Here is a 22,128-nt window from a genome sequence, read left to right as displayed (position 1 = left end):
AACTAAATATATTCAGTTACCCTCTAGATATAATGTACCTCTAGCATTACCACGTACTTGATGGCAATTTTTTGAGAACCATTCAAATGAGCATAAAACCAAATGAAGACATGTGTACAAATATAACAGTAGTTCACAAGTAATCAACTGAAATAAAAACTGGACATCACTATTGAGAAATGTGCTGGCCATTTGGGAATGGAAAAAACATTATCTTTTCTTATCGCATTTTAGGTTTGGGGGTACATGTGAAGAACATGTAAGATAGTTGCATAGGGACACACATGGCAGTGTGGTTTGCTGCCTTCCTCCCCATCGCCTATATCTGTCATTTCTCCCCATGTTATCTCTCCCCAACTCCCCAACCCCTGCTGTCCCTCCCCTATTTCCCCCCCACAGACCCCAGTGTGTGATGCTCCCCTCCCTTTGTCCATGTGTTCTCATTGTTCAATATCCACCTATGAGTGAGAACATGTGGTGTTTGACTTTCTGCTCTTGTGTCAGTTTGCTGAGAATGATGGTTTCCAGGTTCATCCATGTCCCTACAAAGGATACAAACTCATCGTTTTTTATGGCTACATAGTATTCCATGGTGTGTATGTGCCACATTGTCCCTGTCCAGTCTATCATCAATGGGCATTTGGGTTGGTTTCAAGTCTTTGCTATTGTAAACAGTGCTGCAATGAACATTCATGTGCATGTGTCCTTATAATAGAACGATTTATAATCCTTTGGATATATACCCAGTACTGGGACTGCTGGGTCAAATGGAATTTCTATTTCTAGGTCCTATTCCTCTGACTCTCCCAGATCTCTTAATGCAGTGTACGTACACAGAAATACTAGCTGACCAACATGGGGAAAAGAAACATAGTGTGCCATTCAATACTGTTCTTAAGAATTTAATATTAAAGGTAAAAAATTTTCTTTATCCCAAGCGTAATCCTTCAGATTATAAATTTTAATGGCCCGGTGCAGCAGCTCATACCTGTAATCCCAGCACTTTGGGAGGCTGAGGCGGGTGGATCATTTGAGGTCAGGAGTTCAAGACCAGCCTGACCAACATGGTAAAACCCCATCTCTACTATAAATAAATATGAATTAGCCAGGTGTGGTGGCACATGCCTGTAGTCCCAGTTACTTGGGAGGCAGGAGAATCACTTGAACCCAAGAGGTGGAGGTTGCAGTGAGCTGAGATTGTGCCATTGCACTCTAGCCTGGGCAACAAGAGCAAAACTCCATCTCAAAAAAAAAAAAAAAAAAAAAAAAAAAAGTACTTAAAAGTATTAGTGTACTGATTTATTTATTTTTTGAAAGCATTATAGCCAACTTTATGCAGGCCCATCCTCCCTATTTTTTAAATGAAATCTTAGTCAAAAATCATGGCCAGCAAAGTTCTATTGAATTATACAAATATTATTTGTTTTAAAGTTTCCAACTCTTTTAAAAAAACTTCTTGTCCTAGGTTGTCAGAACTAAGTGTGATGAATGTGGTAAAAAACAAATAGGATAAATTAAGTAGGAGGCCTTAAATATTTAGCACAAAGGAGAAAGAGCCAACATTTACCAGGTACCTGTCAATTTCTAGGCACTGGGCTATGTGCTTAAAATGAATTATTTCCTTTAATTTTTCCTACATTCCTATGTTATGGCATTATCACTCCTAGTACAGGTAAAAAAACAGAAAGCTGCCCTGTAGCGGCAGCTCCGGGTCTCGTTTCCACTGCTCTGTGTCCTGTTCGCCTAGACGCCTGGCTTGTGTGGCCCTGTGACCTGCAGGTATTGGAGATCTACAGTTACGACGCGGGACCCCCTAGAAGCCTAGAAATGGAACCATTGACATTTAGGGATATGGCCATAGAATTCTCTCTGGAGGAGTGGCAATGCCTGGACCCTGCACAGCGGAATTTATATAGGAATGTGATGTTAGAGAACTACAGAAACCTGGCCCTCCTGGGCAGACAAGCAACCTCATCAAGCAGCTCCCTGACACCACAGCCAGGTAAATCCACAAAGATGGGAAAAAACCAGCACAAAAAAGATGAAACCATCATCAAAGACCAGAACACCTCTTCTCCTTCAAGGCATCACAACTCCTCAACAGCACAGAATCACAACTTGACCGAGGAGTGCGACGAATTGACAGAAAAAGGCTTCAGAAGGTGGCTAGTGAGAAACATTTCTGAGCTAAAGGAACATGTTCTAACTGAAAGCAAAGCAAAAAAAAACCTTGAAAAAAAGTTAGACAAAATGCTAATTAGAATAACCAGCATAGAGAAGAACATAGACGACTTGATGGAGTGGAAAAACACAGCACAAGAACTACGTGAAGTAAACACAAGTTCTAATAGCCAGATCGATCAAGGAGAAGAAAGGATATCAGAGATTGAAGATCAACTCAATGAAATAAAAAGAGAAGGCAAGACAAGAGAAAAAAGAGTGAAAAGAAATGAACAAAGCCTCCAAGTAATATGGGATTATGTGAAAAGACCTAATCTACGCTTGATCGGTATACCTGAATATGACGGTGAGAATGAATCCAAGCTGGAAAACATGTTCCAGGATATTATCCAGGAGAACTTCCCAAGTCTAGCAAGGCAGTCCAAATTTCAAATTCAAGAACTACAGAGAACTCCCCAAAGATATTCCTCAAGAAGAGCAACCCCAAGGCACATAATCGTCAGATTCACCAGGGTTGAAATGAAGGAAAAAATGCTAACGGCAGCCAGAGAGAAAGGCCAGGTCACCCACAGAGGGAAGCCCATCAGATTCACAGCAGATCTCTCTGCAGAAACCCTACAAGCCAGAAGAGAGTGGAGGCCAATATTCAACATCCTTAAAGAAAAGAACTTTCAACCGAGAATCTCATATCCAGCCAAACTTAGCTTTGTAAGTGAAGGAGAAATAAAATCCTTTACAGACAAGGAATTATTGAGAGATTTCGTCACCACCAGACCTGCCCTACAAGAGCTCCTGAGAGAAACACTAAGCATGGAAAGGAACAAGTACCAGTCACTGCAAAAGCAAACCAGTTGGCAAAGACCAAAAATGCAATGAAGAAAATGAGGCAACTAATGGGAAAGAAAACCAGTCAGTAACAAAATGGCAGCATCAAATCACATATAGCAATATTAACATTGAAAGTAAATGGCCTAAATGCTCCAATCAAAAGACACAGACTGACAAACTGGATAAAAAGTCAGAACCCATCGGTGTGCTGTATTCAGGAAACCCATCTCACATACAAAGACACACATAGACTCACAATAAAGGGATAGAAGAAGATTTATGAAGCAAATGGAGAACAAAAAAAAAGCAGGGGTTGTAATCCTAGTCTCTGATAAAATGGACTTCAACAAAGATCAAAAGAGACAAAGAAGGACACTACATTATGGTCAAAGAATCAATCCAACAGGAAGAGTTAAGTACCCTAAATACATACGTCCCCAACACAGGAGCACCCAGATACATGAAGCAAGTTCTTAATGACCTAAAACAAGATTTAGACTCCCACACAATAATAGTGGGAGACTTCAACACTCCACTGTCAATATTAGATAAATGAGCAGAAAATTAACAAGGATATCCAGGACTTGAATGCAGAGCTGGACCAAGTGGACCTAATACACGTATATAGAACACTCCACCCCAAATCCACAGAATATACATTTTTCTCCGCACCAAATTGCACATACTCTAAAATTGACCATATCATTGGAAGCAAATCACCCCTCAGCAAACGCAAAAGAACAGAAATCATAACAAACAGTCTATCAGACCACAGCGCAGTCAGAATAGGACTCAGGATCAAGAAACACACACAAACCCGCATAACCACTTGGAAACTGAATAACCTGTTTCTGAGTGTCAACTGGAAACTGTCTCTAAAAAAAAAGAAATACTAGACTTCCATAGAATCAACCCAAACGCCCATAAATGATAGATTGGACAAAGAAAATGTGGTACATGTACACCATGGAATACTACGCAGCCATAAAAAACAAGTTTGTGTCCTTTGTAGGGACTTGGATGAATCTGGAAACCATCATTCTCAGCGAACTAATATAAGAACAGAAAGCCAAACACCGTATGTTCTCACTCATAGGTGGGTGTTGAACAACGAGAACATGTGGACTCAGGGAGAGGAGCATCACACACTGGGGGTAGTTGAGGCGGGTAGGGAGAGACAGCAGGGGATGGGAAGGGAGGGGAGGATGGGGAGGGATAACATGGGGAGAAATGCCAGATATAGTATGCACCTGAAGTAAATAAATTAATTTAAAAAAAAAAAAACAAAAAAAAAAAAAACAGAAAGCTTAGAGAGGCTAACTTGCCCAGTTAGTGTTTTCTTTTCTTTTTTTTTTTTAAAGTTAAGGTCCAAATCATGTATTCAATTTCATAATACCTCATTTGTGATAAAGAGACCAGCTTGATTGAAGTGTGAGTGACATTTATGAACACCTACTATTATGAATCATTGTGGGATAGTGGGCCAGATAGAAAAATGATGCTGAATAGGCCAGATGAGATGACGACTGAGAGGCAAAGACTTCGGCATTAACAACATCAAGGTAATGATTGAAACTAAGAGAACAGATAATCCAAGGGAAATTTCCTGTATAAATGTTTGAGGTGATGGATATGCTAATTACTCTGATTTGATTACTCTGATTACACAAAGTATACATGTATTGAAACATCACACTGTACCCCATGAATATGTACAATATGTCAATTAAAAATAAAATTTAAAAAGGCAATCTCAATTTTCTCCTTTAGTATGCACAAATAACTTGAAATCTGTGTAAATGTGAACTGAATAATAGGTTATACTGGAACACTACCATGCATATATGATGATATATGGTCAGGTAGAGAAGGATACAAAGTTACCCCAAGATGTTAATAATGTACAAAATTATTGACCATAAAACCATTTCCTCAACTACAAAAGCTAACCTTGATATGTGGATCAAATGGGTGTTGGGATACGAAAAAGCCATGTTTTAGAGCCTCAGCCAAGCTCCCCTGCTGCTTACCAATCCAACCTTGCTGGACTTTTCTGCCTTTCATTATCTGGTTTTTTTAATCCCTTTCTCCTGAGAGGACTCTCTCAGTAAAGCACTCACACAAAATCCTGTCTCTGCTTCTGCTTCTAGGGAACCGGGCCTATTACAGGATTGTTAGCAGGTTTTTTTCTATTACCAATAACACAAACGAAATTGACTCTGTCTTTCTTCCCTCCTGTCATTCAGGAAGAAGTGCCTTTACTTTTTATTTAAGAAAAAAATCGGCTGGGCACGGTGGATTACGCCTGTAATCCCAGCACTTTGGGAGGCCGAGACGGACAGATTATGAGGTCAGGAGTTTGAGACCAGCCTGATCAACATGGTGAAACCCCATCTCTACTAAAAAATACAAAAGTTAGCCAGGCATGGTGGCCCCCACTGGTAATCCCAGCTACTAAGGAGGCTGAGGCAGGAGAATCGCTTGAACCCAGGGGGCAGAGGTTGCAGTGAGCCGAGATCTCACCACTGCACTCCAGCCTGCGCAACAGAACGAGACTCTGTCTCAAAAAAAATAAAAAGAAAAAAAGAAAAAGAAAAAAAATCTTTCATTCTGTGTTCATGTTGGTCAGATTAAGAGTACATCCAAAAGCATCTTTAGTTTGGGCTTTTGGGCACATGCCGGCTCATTTAAGTTCATTTTCTTTTTTAATGATGAAAATATTTTATCTGCTTTACAAATAACTGTACCTTATGGTGAATATTGCAACACACAACAGGTATAAGATCAGCAAACACTGTTGGGTAATATTTAAACATTTGGATCTCCTAAGCAAGGTTAAACAGCACCACACAGAATCATGTGAAAAAACTGCCAATATAAGGGCCTATTTCTCTTCTGAAGCTTGTTATTTCTTGGAACACCACTCATAAGATCTATATAAAGTATACTCTGCATATAAACATATTATTATTGATCTTTTCGGGGGTTTTTTGGTTTGTTTTTGAGACAGGGTCTTGCTCTGTCACCCAGGCTGGAGTGTGGTGGTGCCACTACTGCTCACTGCAGCCTTGGCCTTCCAGGCTCCAGCAATCCTGCCACCTCAGTCTCTTACGTAGCTGGGACTACAGGCATGCATCATTGTACCCAGTTAATGTTTTTTATTTCTTTGTAGAGATAGGATCTCACTATGTTGGCCAGGTTGGTCTTGAACTCCTGGGCTCAAGCTATCCTCCCATCTCAACCTCCCAAAGTGTTGAGATTACAGGCATGAGACACTTCACCCTGCCTACTATTTATCTCATTGTCAAGAATGACTCACTGTTAGCAGCAGACAGGACGATGGACATACACATACAACAGGTAACACCTATAACCAAGGTTAACTGATTAAAGGTTAAGTGATCATGAGGTCAGGAGTTCGAGACCAGCCTGACCAACCTGGTAAAACCTTGTCTCTACTAAAAATACAAAAATTAGCTGGGCGTGATGGTGCCTGGCTAACTTTAAATCACGACTTTCTCTCTTATAAGCCCCTGGACCTCTTCCTGGAAATGTTGACCTCAACCTTCGACTCTATGCATTGATGCTTTCTGCTTTGAACGTAACATCAGCAGATTCCTTCAAACCAGTAACATTTCTATGTTGATTGCTAATTTGCTCCCACTTTCCCAACTTGTCAACTGACTTTTGGGGAAAATCAGAATTTGTAAAAACATCAACTTCCTGAAAAGCGCTAGAAGGAATATCCTCATGAAATTGCTACTTGAAACAGATCCTGTTCCAGGATTATGAGGTTCATGATCTTGACACTTTTGAGGACTACAGGCCAATTATTTTGTAGACGATATCTCAATTTTGGTTTGTTTGATGTTTCCTCACAAATAGACTCAGGTTATACATCTTTGGCAATAATATCAGAAAAGTGATGCTGCGTTCTTCTATTTGCATCCTGTTAGAGGACACATGCTTTTTATTTGGCCCACTAATGATGATACTTACTTGATCACTTGATAAAAGTGATATCTTTCAGGTCTTTACATTGTTAATATATCATTTGTCTCTCTGTAACAGTGATTATTTTATGATGAGGTACTTTGACACTAAGTCAATAAGCCATTTCTTATAAAACATTTCATTCATTCAATCATTCATCTATGTATAAATAAATCCTAATTTTTTCAATGGGTTATAATCCATTGCTATTGTTTTCATATTCAAATTTCCAAAACTTGTCCAATGGGAGCCTCTTCAAGCTAGTTTCTATGTTCTTTTGACATATCCCCATCATGCTTTGAGAATTTCCTTAATTTCTGTCACAAAAGACATTCCAGACTCATCTTGTATTTTCATGCTCCATCTCCAAAATGAGCCACTGCTTCCAGGAACTCTGAGTCCTTTTAGTTGGGGGTGGTATTTAAAAGACATGATCTGGGTGCTCACTGTTACTCAGGTTGCTGCTCTCCAGTGGACATAGGTAGGGAACACACACACGCTTTCACATATATTTTCATATCTACCTATGTATACTGACAACATATATGTGTTACATATATGAATATTTATACATATAAAAAACATAAGTTTTCACTTAAATCTCTGATTCCAATCCAACATGACAAGGCTCAATTTAGCCTTTTTTTTTCCTCTATATGTACCTTTCCATTCATTAACAATGAAAAATCTTTTAATGTTTTTACTTTCTTGAACAATCCCCCTGCATATAACCAGTCTCCCATCTTTTCTTCAGCTCTTCTCTGCATAGTTGCTCTCCTCATACCTGTCAGGTTGACTCACACAACTGACTACTACTCCATGTAGATTCGTTCTTCACCCTGCTCAGCCTCTGACACCACAGCAGGCCATATATCCATGTGGCAGTCCAGAGGTCATCTTCAATGTATTTAAGTTCTAGTGTTCAAGCCAACCATCTGAGTGGGCGCCCTTCACATATCACTTGGGCTCTCACTCCATAAGCAAGGCCACCTACATGCACAGATGTTCTCTTTAAACAGACAAAAGAAAAAAGAAAACAAATAGTCCCTCCACTTTGCTCTGGATCTTAGCTCCTACATGACTCAGATAACAGATATTTCCCAGATTTAATCAGATTTATTTTATTAAGGAAACCTACTACTTCTAGCTCTCATTTCTCCCTCAAGCTACAGTCCTGAATTACCAGGAACTCCATTTGACACTTTTATTGTTACTTTAACCTTAATAGAAGGAAAAGGGAAAAAATAGTGAAAATAATATTAACCTAAACACAAATAATAAAATCCAAACAAGACATGTTCCTTCCTCTCACCCCCAAATCAACTTTCCTTTATAAATGTAGGCAGCATCAGAGTCAATATTTATGGTTAATGTTTGTCTAACTCCGAGATTTACATTTGATAAACCTACAAAAAGCACTCAACCTCGTAAGTAGGCACTCAAGGTTTCCAGAAATCTTAGCTAAAAACAGTAACTATTTTAGCTGATGAGAGAACTGAAGCTAAGAGAGTAGCACAACTCAAGAAGTTTTCTTTTAGTGTAAATTTATTAAATGCACATGAGTCCCATATGGTGACTAGCACAGAAAGAAAAAGCAAGAAAATTTGCAAAGTAATGCAGAATTCCCTTCCCTCTCTCCCCCCGCTGGTTATGTGTTTCACTCAGGAAGTGATTTAAAATACATGGTTCCAGCAACTCTATATTAGCCAAACAAATCATAGGAAATAAAAGTACAGGGAGTCCAAAAATAATTTATCTCTGGCTTTGGAATGTGTCCTGTAGTCATAGTTTCAGATGGATATATCTATTGTTCTGGGAATTCATTAAAATGAAATAATGATGCTATAAGATGAAGTCTCAACAAAGGACAAGCTGGAAAACTTTTGTTTCCTCATAGAGACCTTATGAACTTCTTCTTGTAACCCACTGACACAGAACAATCCAGCTAAATTAAGCTGCCTCGCTTCAAACATTTCCTGGAGCAGCTATCTGGTTCACTGTTTGTGTTATAAAGTGTCCTCTTAATAAATGCATAGAAAGAAAGGGTCAACAAAAGAAAATTAGAAGAAGCAAGTAAATCAAACAAAACAGATGTTATGAATATAATCAGTAAAAGTGAAAGTGGTATTTGCTCACGGTGACAGTGATATTGCCCATTTTGATACAGTCTTTAGAATGTTCGAGAGAAAAAATTAAAGCTGCAGAACAATGAGAAACCAATTCAATGTTCCTTAGACTTGAGATTTGAACCCCTATCTAGTTGAACTCCAAGCCCAGTGCTCTTTCCGTAACACACTGGGGTTTTGCTATGACATGTCAGTCCAGAGAATGCACATCTGGAAGAAATTAAACTTCTAGATGTCCACAAGACTGAGGTCAGCCAGAATTTGGGGCAGGCCAAGAACAAATGTAATGGGATTTGATTTATTTTCCCAACTGGAGGATTACAGATAGGACTTGTCATGTAATTGAGTACTAGGGAGGAGAACAATCAGGGGAAATTGTTGTTTGTTTTATATTTGTGGTACAAAGCTGACATGCCCTTTGTCACTTTCTTGCTTAAAATTATAAGCTGGTTTCCCATTTCCTATAGAGTTAAGTTTAAACTTCTTTGCATGGCGTTCAGCACCCTGTCAAATCTGGATCCCATCTACACCAACACTTATCTCCTGCCACAAATTTGCTATACCCTACCTAGGCCACGTAATTTTAGGCCTCCATGCCTGTGCTCAGGCAGGCTGCTCTATGTGGAATCACACCCACCTCCACCTCCATTCGTTTTTCAGTATAGTAAAACCCTATTCAACATACCTAGGGCCAGCTCAAATAGGCTTTCCTCTCAACATTCCTTTTGTTCACATATCTATGTTGACTGCATAAACTCTTCTACTTGAGTCTTGGGACTACACCATGTCCTTCTCACTTCTGTTGTTCTAGCAACACCAGTTTTGTCTCAGAGTAGGTGTTCAATAAATGCTTACTGAGGAGTATTCCATTTGGAGAAGAAGGGTTAACAGGTAATTAACATATTTATATGGCTGACACTCAGTAAATCTTTACCTTGCCCTATGAGGGAAGGGAATTAGGGATATAAAAAGAGTTTATTACTTCATCATTAGTCTCAAGGAATTTATGATCTCGATAGGGAGAAAACCTTTACACCATGCAATTACACAGCAACCAGGTGTTAAATTGTTAGAATAAAAAGACAACTGGCATTCAGAAAATGGAATGGGAGATTGCAAGCTAGAGACTTCATAGAGGAGAGAGGGTATTCCAGGCCCAGGAAACAAAATGGCCAAAGACTTGAAGAAATGAAAAATGAAGAAAAAAGAATGAAGGCAGCATTTGTGCTTGGCTAGAAGACAAAGAAGCTGTCTATGAACAAATGGATAGAGACAGGTCATGAAGGACCTGGGAAATCAATGGAGTGACTGAGATTTTTGAGGAGCAACATAAGTGTGGCAGCAATAGGCTGGAAGAGAAGAGGAGGAAAGGGCTGATAAGGCAGTTTGCTATTTCCAATTTCAACGTAGGTGATTTAGGTTGGAAGAGAAAGATGGGAAAGGAAAGGAAAAGTACACATTCCCAATAATCATACTAAGATCAAGAGAAGAGCCCTTGATGGGAGTGGATGGGATGGTGCTAGCTTGTGGTATAGCATCCTGTTTTACTAGTGACATTGACATGTATTGGTTCAAATAAATTAGTACCATCTCAACTAACCCATTTGGCAAAAACAAATATATAAAGCAACAGGTGAGCTGACACACATGACCCCGCAAATGAAAATATAAAGCATGTCACATATTCCAATGGTAGCAAGCACAGAGAATCAATAAACTTTTCTATTTCTTTCTCTTTTTTTTTTTTGCTCCACAAAAGTATCTGTTGACCTATACATGGCATTCTGGATAAGTAATATATGCCAGATACTGCAAACACAGAAAAGCAAGAATGCAAGACGAAGAAGGGAATAAGAGATGCATTATACAATTAACCAAGATACAAGTATTGTCATATAATTTAAAATTTTAAAAAAATAAAACATTAAGACAATCTGAAGTATAACAGTGAAAGCAATAGGAACTGGCACACACATAAAATCACCTTCTGTCTACCCACTATACTTTGAGCTACTCGAGGACAGAGTTACTTAAATCTGTGCTCCCAAGTGCCTGACACAAAGAGAGGGCTCAGAAAGTAATCTAGCTTATACATTTCCAGTTTTAGTTACTTTATTTTGAGAAATGGAAATGAAATACAAATCTTGCATGTTAATCTCTGCGTGCCACAGAACGTGCTTATTTCAGAGGCTTGGATTAATTCTTAACCCACAACACTTTCTCTACCTGTTAGAATTTCAGATATTTCTGGCTAGAATTCCAGGAAGAAATAATAGTGCTGCTTCTTACAGGTAGTCTTCATCTGGGAGCCATCCTTACAGATGAGTAGGGGTTATGAGAAAAAGATAAGGACTCTGAACAGGCAATATCAGAGCAGCGGTTCTCAAACTTTTTGTTCTCAGGATCCTTTTAGACATCACAATTACTAAGGACCCTTAAAGAGGTTTTATTTATATGGATTAAACTATAGATATTTATTGCATATGAAATTAACACAGAAAAACGTTTAAAATATATGATGATTTATTTAAATGTCACAACACTCAATGTGTGGGTTAATAGAGGATTGCTGGATTCTGCTTAACATACTCTATCAGATCTCAGAGCAACGACATCTTCACCTATACTACAGTCTCCAGAGAAATCCCACTGTATATTCATGAGAAAATGAGTAAAAAGGCAAATAATATATTAGTATGAAAATAGTTTTTACATTAAAGATCCCCTAAAAGGGTCTCAAGAACTCACAGACTATACCGTGAGAATGTCTGAAGTAGAGAAAGAACTCAGCATGGACAAATTGTACTCGGGTAACACCCACAGCTGATGAGGAAGAGGACAAACCAATCAGAAGAGACTATGTGGACAGCTGGGAAAATGAAGCAAATGGCAAAGTCATATTTCCTGTAAATTCTCCCAAAGGAGTAACAGCCTATAGAAAGAGATTGTTTAAATCATTAAAATTGGATTCTAACAGATGAATAGGCAAAAGACATTGGTAGATAATTTGTTTTTTAATGGCTTTAAACATTCAGGTAAATTAAAATTAAAACAATAATATGCTATCTTCCCTTAGCAAATCAGCTTTCCTTTGGTGTTATCTCAGAGATTCTTCAGATATGATAACAAATATCCTGCTATACAGGCTTTCAAGAGTGTGATAAATGGGAAGTGTAGAGAAGCACCCTGGAGGATCAAGGACAAGGGTCTACCAGGCCTAACGAAGACATTAGAAATGTACAGATCACTTTCACTTTGGAACATACATGTAAAACTCCTAAAAAAAACTTTAACAAACTAAATATAGCATCAACTTGAAAGATTTGCCTGCTATACATAAAAAGGAATTATTCCAGGAATGCAAGACCAGTATCACATGGGAAACTACCAACATAAGTTATCAGATTAACAGATAAAACTTTAAAATCCATAATTACCTCAACAGATGTCAAGAATTGATTTTCAAATCTACAGTCATTCTGTATTTAAAATTTAAAATGTTCCATGTAAAGGATTTCTTTTTTGACATGATATAGAACATCTAAATTAAAAAACCAAGAAGCAAAATGCCATTGCCCTTAATACAGGAAGGCAATGATACCTCTTGTTGCCAATTATATTTAACATGGTACAAGAAAAGCTTTAAAAGGACAAAAATGAGGAATGCACATAGAAAAGGAAGATATATGGTATTCCAGTTTGGATTGTATGAATGCATACCTATACAACTCTAAAAATACCAACTAAAAATAGCAAAAAGTAATACATGAACTCAGAATTATAAGGTAAATCTACAAAAAACTGCATTCCTACATATTACCATAGAACTAGAAAATATAATGATAAAAGAATTCATATGTCATAGAGACATAAACCTGAAACACAATATTACTTTAAAATTTCTAAAAAGCCAAATAAAAAGGAAGATATAAATCAACAGAGATATAGTATGCTCTTGGTTGGAAAGTCTAAATATACCAAGAATGAAACAGACTCTAATATGAATTATGTTACATCTGTATATTAATCTAAAGTCCCCATGGCATCCTTTATATAACTTGACAGATTGGTAGTGATATTCATCTAGAAGAATAAGTAGTCATAGATATTAGTATATGTATTTTCTTAAATATAAATATGGCAAATTTATCCTGTAGATTTTGGTCTTCTACAAAGAAGCAATCATCAAAACCGTATGGCATGGGGTTAAGAACAGGAAGTTTGGCAATGGATGCAAACTATTTGAACTTAATAGTTGATAAACCAGAAGCAACACAAACATAAGGAATGAATCACTTTTTAGTAAATAGTTGAGAAACCACTTGGTTTCAAAATGGAGAATGCAGAATTACAACATATACCACAGTACAAACATTCCAGATGGGTTTTTTAAAAGTTGATTTAAAACACACACACACACACACACACACACACACACAGCATAGTATATTTGTCCCAGAGGTGAAGAACAGACAAAATTAGTTCTGAAAAATAATTCATATATACTAAAATAAAGAAATAACTTCTTGCATCAGAGAATATATGCAATAAAATGAAGTGAAACGAACAGAAAAAGGACATATCTGCATCAACACTGATATAGGCTAAAGAAAAGGTGGATGCAAATATCCAAGTAAAAATCAAAGGAAGACCTGCAGTTTCCAGTCCAGCATATAAGGAGCTTGGAAGTTATCATTTCCATCCCCACAATAAAAAAAAAAAAAAAAGGAAGACAGAAAAAAGTTGAACAAACTGAAAATCAACAACTCTTCTTAGCTCCATCAGAGAACTGAGATTACAGGGCAAACTGCTGCCCCCAAATTAGAGAAACAGACAGAAAGATACAGAAAACCATAGCTACGAACAGAAACTTACAGTTATGTTCTCTGGGATAGAAAAACTTAAACTTTAATTGAAGAACAAATAGCTAGAGGCTGAGTGTGGATAAGTTCAAGAGTTTAAAAACCCCAGTGGGGGCAGTCTTAGGGGGACATCACACTTTCAAGAGTTTTACCTCCAAGAGCCCTAAAACATTCTTGTTCTTACAGTGAAGATCAGAGAAAAATCTCTTCCTGCTTCTAGCAGGGGGAGGGGAAACAGTCATTTTGCAATTACAACCAGAGCATTTGGTTCATAAGGCATATATCTTCATGAGCAACTATTTTACCAGAGCCTAACCAACTTGGGAGAAAGCCAATATCTAACTCTATCTCTCACCAGCATTCCTATCTCACCTAAGCGGGGAAAAAACAAATCAAACAAAACAAAATGGAGAAGCATTTGTCAAAGTCATAACTGAGGGCACAGGCTCACCAAAAAACTGAAACCTAATCACATGATTATAGACAACTTCCACTAATATTTTATCACTACTTCTATAGAGATCCTGTATTATAACAGGGGAATATGACTGAAAGAATTGTACATTTTAAACCTTAGTTAAGAAGTCTCTAGGGAAATGGAAACCCAAATACACAAGAGACAAAAACAGACACTAGTGGGAATCTTAGCCTCTGACACATGAAGTTACAGCAAATAGTAAACACAGCCTAACTCCTATCCAGATAAACGTAAACCTTACACTAAAGGCCTATTTACCTCAGTCACTTTTATTCAGTAAATCGTGTCTAGCTTTTAACAAAAAAATACAAAGTATACTAGAGGACAAAAAAAGAAAAAAAAAAACACTGCATGAAAATAAAGAGTCAGATATGGAAGTAATGCTGGAATAATTATAACAGCAATTTAAAATATCTATGTTTAATATGCTAAAGGCCCTAATGGAAAAAGTGGACAACATGCAAGAGTAGATGAGCAATGTAAGCAGAGAGATGGAAATCCTAAGAAAGAACCAAAAGAAAATGCTAAAAATCAAAAACACCATAACAGAAATAAAGAATGTCTTTGATAGGCTCATCAATAAATTGGACACAGCAGAGAAAGAATGAGCAAGCTTGAAGAAATAGCAACAAAAACTTCCAAAACTGAAATTTTAAGAGAAAAAAATGAAAAAGGATCAGAATGTCCAAGGACTGTGGAACAATTACAAAAGACATCTAACGAGAATACCAAAAGGAAAAAAAAAAAAAGAAATAGAATACATACATAAACTAATAATGACTAAAGATTTCTCCAAATTAATAATAGATACCAAACCACAGGCCCAGGAAGCTCAGAGAAAACTAAGGAGGATGAATAAAAAAAAAAAAAAATCTACACCTAGGCATATTATATCCAAACTGCAGAAACTCAAAGGAAAAAAAATCTTGAAAGCTGCTGGGGTAAAACAAATACCTTATCTTTTACCTACACAGGAGCAAGAACAGAATTACAACAGACATCTTCAGAAATTTTCTCTTCAAGGAGACAGAAAGATATAACATGCTACTACTAGTCAAAAAAAATGTGGAGTAGGTATATTAATTTCAGACAGTGCAGACTTCACAGCAAGAAAAATTATCAGAAATTAAGAGGAGCACCGCATAATGATAAAGGGGTCAATACTCTAAAAACACATAATAATCTCTAATAAATATGCACCTAACAACAGTGTCAACATATGAAGCAAAAACTGATACAGATACAAGGAGAAACAGATGAATGTACTATTATAGTTGGAGACTTCACCACACTTGTATTAGTAATTGACAGATACAGCAGACAGAAGATCAGTAAAGACATAGTTAAACTGAGTAGCACCATCAACCAACTAGATCGAGTTGATGTCTATAAAATACTTCACTTAACAACAGCAGAATAAATATTCTTCTCAAGATCACACAGAACATTTACTAAGACAGACAATATTTGGGCCATAAAATATAACTTAACAAATTTAAAAGAACAAAAATCATGCAAAATATGCTTTCAGACAACAATGGAATTAGACATGAAACCATTAAGATGAAGCTGAAAAACTCAAATACTTGGAGATTAAACACACTTCTAAATATCACATTTAGAAAAACATTTTGAACTAAGTGAAAATGAAAAAAAAACACGTATCAAAATTTGTGGGATGCTGTGAAAACAGTGCTTAGAGAGATATTTATACTATTGAATGCACATATTAGTAAAGAAGAAAGATCTATAATCAATAATCTAAGCCTCCACCTAAGGTAATTAAAAAAAAATAAAAGAATTGAATCCAAAGTAAGCAGATGAGAAGAAATAATAAAAATTAAAGCAGAGAGCAGAAATCAATGAAACTAAAAAGAGGACATCAATAAAGTCAACAAAACCAAAAGCTGTTTCTTTGAAAAGATCAACAAAATTGATAAACCTCTAGCCAGGTTAACTAAGCATTAAAGAGGGAAGGTACAAATTACTTATATCAAAAATAAAATAATACCCTGATCTGATTGCTATACATTGTATGTATTAAAATGTCACAGTGTATCCCATGAATATGTATAATTATATGTCACTTTAAAAACATGGAAAAAATAAAATAGAGACCATCACTATCGATCACATGGACACAAAAAAGGTAATAAAGGAATATTAACAATTTGATGCCCACAAATTTGGTAATTAAGATGAAATGGATCAATTCTCCTTGAAATACACAATCTACCAAAACTCATGCAAGGAGAAACAGATCATGTGAAAAGGCATGTATCTATTAAAGAAACTGAACTACTAATAAATAAACTTCCAAGACAGAAAGCCCTAGACCCAGATGGATTCACTAGCGTATTCTACCAAACATTTAAAGAAGAAATTGTACCAGTCCTCTACAATCTCTTTCAGAAGACAGAAGCAAAGGGAACATTTCTTAATTCAGTCTACAAGACCAGCATTACCCTAATGCCAAAACTGAATGAAGAAATTACAAGAAAACTAAACTACAGACCAATATTTCCCATGAACATAAATGCAAAAGTCCTGAACATATTAGCAAATTGAACACAACAATATATAAAAAGAATTACATACACATCATGACCAAGTGAGATTTATTTCAGTTATGGAAGGCTAGTTCAACATTCAAAAATAAATTAGCATAATCTAGCATATTAACAGACTTAAGAAGAAAAATCACATGATCATACAAATTGACATAGAAAACACATCTGACAATACCCAACACCCATTTGTGATAAAAACTCTACTTAAACTAGGAATAGAGGGGAACTTCTCCAATTTGATAAAGAACATCTACAAAAACCTACAGCTAACATTTAATTGTACAAGACTCAAGGTGTTTCCAGTAACATTAGGAACAAAGCAAGGATATACCTTCTCACCAACCCATTTCAACATCCTATTGAAAGACCCAGCTAACGCAAAAAGACAAGCAAGGGAAGTAAAAGATATAGAGTGGGAAGAAAGAAAGAACTTTTTGTTCATTGATGACATGATTGTCTATGTAGAAAATCTAAAGAGTCCACAAAAAAACTCCTGAAACAAATGAGCAACTATAGCAAGGTTGCAGAATATAAGGTTAATATACAAAAATCAACTGCTTTCTCATACACTAGCCATGATAAACTAGAATGTGAAAATTAGAACACAATGTTATTTACATTAGTTCCAAAAATAAATAATTAAGTATAAAACTAACCAAAATATGTACAACACCTACATGAGGAAAACTACAAAACTCAGATGAAACAAATCAAAGATCTAAACAAATAGACACTCCATAAACATGGATAGGAAAACTCAGTATTGTCAAGAAGTAAGTTTTTCTCAACTTGAGCTACAGGTTCAGTGCAATTCCAATCACAATTCCAGCAAGTTATTTTGTGGGTATCAACAAATTGATTCTAAAGTTTATCCAGAAAGACAAATGACCCAGAATAGCCAACACAATTTTGAAAGAGAAGAACAAAGTTAGAGGACTGACACTATCCAACTTCAAGGCTTGCTATACAGCAACAATAATCAAGACAGTATGATAATGGCATAAGAATATAAATGGATGGAACAGAACAAGTCCAGAAATACACCCACAAAAATATAGTCAATGGATCTTTGACAAACGAGCAAAGGCAATACAATGACACAAATATATTCTTTTCAATAAATAGTACTGAAACAACTGGATATGCACATGCAAAAAAAATGAATCTAGAGATGGGTCTTCAACTTTCACAAAAATTAACTCAAAACAGATTATAGACCTAAATGTAAAACACAGAACTATAAAACTCCTAGAAAAATAATATAGGCTAAAATCTAAGTGACCTTAGGTTTGATGATGACTTTTCAGATACAACACCAAAAGTATGATCCATGAAAAGAAAAAATTGATAGACTGCACTTCATTATAACTAAAAACTTCTGATCTGCAAAAGCCACTGTTAATTGAATGAAAAAGCAAATCACACATGGAAAAAAATATTTGCAAAATACGTATCTGAGAAAGGGATTGTATCCAAAATACGTAAGAAACTGTTTAAGCTCAAGAATAAAAGGCATACCCACTAGATGCCTAAAATCTGAAACACTAAGAAAACCAAATGCTGATGAGGATATGGAGTAACAGGAACTTTCGTTCACTGCTGATGGAAATGCAAAATGGTACAGCCACTCTGGAGGACAGTTTGGTGGTTTCTTACAAAACTAAACACAGTCTTACCATATGATCCAGCAACACTTCCTGATATTTACCCAAGTGAGTTGAGAACTTATGTCCATACAAAATCCTGCACACAAACACTTATAGCAGCTTTACTCATAATTGCCAAAATATAGAAGCAACCAAGCTGCCCTTCAGTGGGCGAATAGATAGATAAACTTTGGTACCTCCGGACAATGGAATGTTATGCAGTGATACAAAGAAATAATCTGGTTACTATATGGGATAAATGGGGGAAAAAATGAAAGACAAGAAATGAGCTATCAAGCCATGAAAAGATATGAGGAGCCTTAAACGCATAGTGCTAAGTAAAAATAAGCCATTTTGAAAAGGCTGTATAATGTATGATTCTTAACTACATGACATTCTGGAAAAGGCAAAATTATGGAGACAGTAAAATCATCAGTGGTTGCCAGGGGTTTAGGGTGGAGGAGGAGGGATAAATAGGCAGAACTCAGAGGAATTTTAGGGCAGTGAAACTATTCTGCATAATACTATAATGGTCACACACGGTATTATACACTTGTCAAAACCCATAGCATGTATAACACAAAGAGGAAACTCAAATGTAAACTATGGACTTTAGTTAATAATAATGTTTCAACACTGGTGATCAATTTTAACAAGTGTACAAGATGTTGATAGCGGAAACTGGAGTGGAGAATATATGACAACTCTGTACTTTCCATTTAATCTTTATGTAAACCTAAAACTGCTTTAAAGAAAAGTCTATTAAGTTTTAAAAATCAAAGGAAACTGAAAGAACAATTTACACATAAGAAAGTTTTGATGCTAAAAATCATCCTGTGTAACACAGGCATCTCCCTAGTAACTACAAAACAGAAATTTTAAGTCTTTTAAACCAATGGTTCTCAAACTTTAGTATGCATCATAATCACCTGGATTATGTTAAAACATAATTTAGTATGATACATAATTTGGTATGCATCATAATCACCTGGGTTATGTTAAAACAGATTGCTGGGCCCCACCCCTGACTTTCTGATTACCTAGGTCTGAGGTGAGGCCTGAGAGTTTATTTCTAATAAGTTCCTGGAAGGCATCAAGAGAGATGTAAAGTCTGAGAAAATAAGTCTAAGGCTGAGCAGTAACCAAAATGAGATTTTAGAGTATGTGAAAGATAAGGAGCACATATTAAATAACCTGAATCTTTACTGCAGATGAGATTGGGAGAATCTGGGAGAAAAGAAGAACCAAGGATCAGAATCTACAAGTCCCAACTGTTTAACAACTTGAGAAGGACTGAAATGGAGTGTCTGTCTCTTTCTGTCTCTGTCACCACTATTTATAATACCATATTGCTACATTGATCTGAACATCACAAATTTGCAATGGGCAATGGGCAAAAGTGCTAAGAAGGGTAGGAATGAATAGATTAGCTTCACTAAGTAGAGAGTAACAACTGAAGAATACTGCTGAGGTCACAGTAGAAAGCACTCAGGCTCAGGCACTAAGGATGAGAGGAGGGGAGTGAATCAGATCATGGACACCTGTACTCCCTCGGTGAGAGAGAGAAAAACTGACAGAGGGATAGACTGAAAGAGACATACATAGTCCATTTCTATGTGAGAAGAGTAAGGTAATATAAAGATATAGGCTTTTCTTATTTCCATATTGTGTGATGTGCATACAAGATCAGCAATAAGAAGGGTCTGTTGCTCTTCACCCCCTCTCTAATTCAAGAGGAGTCTGTAGTAGGCATCTAAAGGCAGATTATAGTTCTGCCTGCATGTCCTGGAAGATGAGGGGCAGCCTATAAGCTCAAACTCCTATACATCTGTAAGTGTACAGCTTCATGAATGTGGGTATCTCCCTGTCCTCAGAGGGGATGGAGTTGGGGAAATAGAAAGACTCTCTCTTTGGCCCCCCATCTTTGGGGCCACCTGTCTGAAGTTCATTCTCCTAAAGCTGACCATCGACATCCAGTGATTTTGTCTCTCTTCTTCATCACTGCATCCTTAACACTAAAAAGTGTACCTGTTATACTCTAGAAACTCAAGACATACTCAGGAAGGCAAGAAAAGAGATATATATGCACTCGGTCTATATATATACATATAGGTAGGCAAGGCTCCCTCTCATTGAATCTTTGACTTAATACTTGAGACAGTACTCACATCTAGGTTGGAAGGAAGTTAGGGAGCAAATCTGAAGACTCTGGTTCTTGCCTACCACCCTGTGTGTAGAAAGCAGATGGGGAACACAGAGATATCTGCACACATGGACATTATTTAATAAGGACATTTATTCTAACACACAGACAAGCCCACCAGAGCACCAGAAGTCCCTAACTATTCTGTTCTGTGCTTCCCCAACGCACACCCATCACTCAAAAACTATGACAGGGGAGGGAGGAAAGGGTAATGTCTAGGCTCTCTGTCCTTGGTACAGTCGAGCTCTCCCTCTCTGAATCCTTGCCCAGGTGCATTGCATTGAGACAGCACTAGCACCCAGACAGCAAGGATTAGAGGGGGGGAGCAGGGAAGAAGGCTTGGGCACCTGCTATGCTCGAAGCAGAGAAGGTTCCCTGTTACACAGGTCTGTGTGGGAACAGGAATGAGAGTCTTGCATTGTGTATGTGTTGGGAGAGGGTGTCAATAAGAAATCCCATTTTGTGGCCCACACAAACTCAGCACATGCAGGAATACTAGGTGACAAAAAGTCAATTCTCCTACACATATTCTTTGAGGCAAGAACCAAGTCCATTTTGTGTGCTACCATATGCCCACTACCCTGGCAGCACAGTGTCAGCATGTACTAAGTGCTCAATACTTGTGAAAGGGAGATAGAGGGGAAAGAGAGGGAGGAGGAAGTGGTGACTCACAGGCACTTTGTCTGCCTACAGGTAGAAAAGGACCCCTCTGAGAGTCCTGGAATAAGTGCTGCACTGAGACAGCATGCACATCTAGGCGGCAAGGATACAAGGGCAAGCAGAGCAGCAGGTTGAGGATGTGCACACAACATGCATTTGCACGGGATACCCATGTCTGTGTGAGGGGATAAAGAGCAGTAGCCTGATTTCTGGCACCCTGAGCCCATGTATCCACAGGAAGTTGGATGACATGAGGATGTTTATTCTCCATGAGCCTAGCCTGCTAGATAGTAAGGTCGGCACCTCTAATAGGTTAGTTTACTGTGGCATTCCCAAACAGCAGGAACTCAGTAAATTTCTTAAAGGGATGAATAAATGAATGGACCAAAAACATGCACACGCAAATGACTGACTGAAATAATGAGGAAAGGAAAGAGAAGGGATGGACAGGCTGTGTCCTACACATAGGCAAGGCTCACAAGCTGGTATCCTTGCACAAGCCCATCGCACTGCTAAGACAGCACTTGTGCCTAGGCTGCAACACTAGGAGAGGGCAAGCAAAAATCAAAATCCAGGCAGCT

General features: G+C 37.3%; 1 protein-coding gene across 2 annotated transcripts in view; it reads right to left on the bottom strand.

Moving 5' to 3' along the window:
• CLCN5 (chloride voltage-gated channel 5) overlaps positions 1–22,128 on the bottom strand; it is a 158,246-nt gene that overhangs the window by 50,822 nt on the left and 85,296 nt on the right. The gene's annotated exons all lie outside the window — the stretch shown is intronic.

This window comes from Saimiri boliviensis, chromosome X (assembly GCF_048565385.1).
Source record: "Saimiri boliviensis isolate mSaiBol1 chromosome X, mSaiBol1.pri, whole genome shotgun sequence".
Classification (NCBI taxonomy): Eukaryota; Metazoa; Chordata; class Mammalia; order Primates; family Cebidae; genus Saimiri; species Saimiri boliviensis.
The sequence above is the reverse complement of the archived record's forward strand: the minus strand, read 5'-3'. Positions and strand labels throughout refer to the sequence as shown.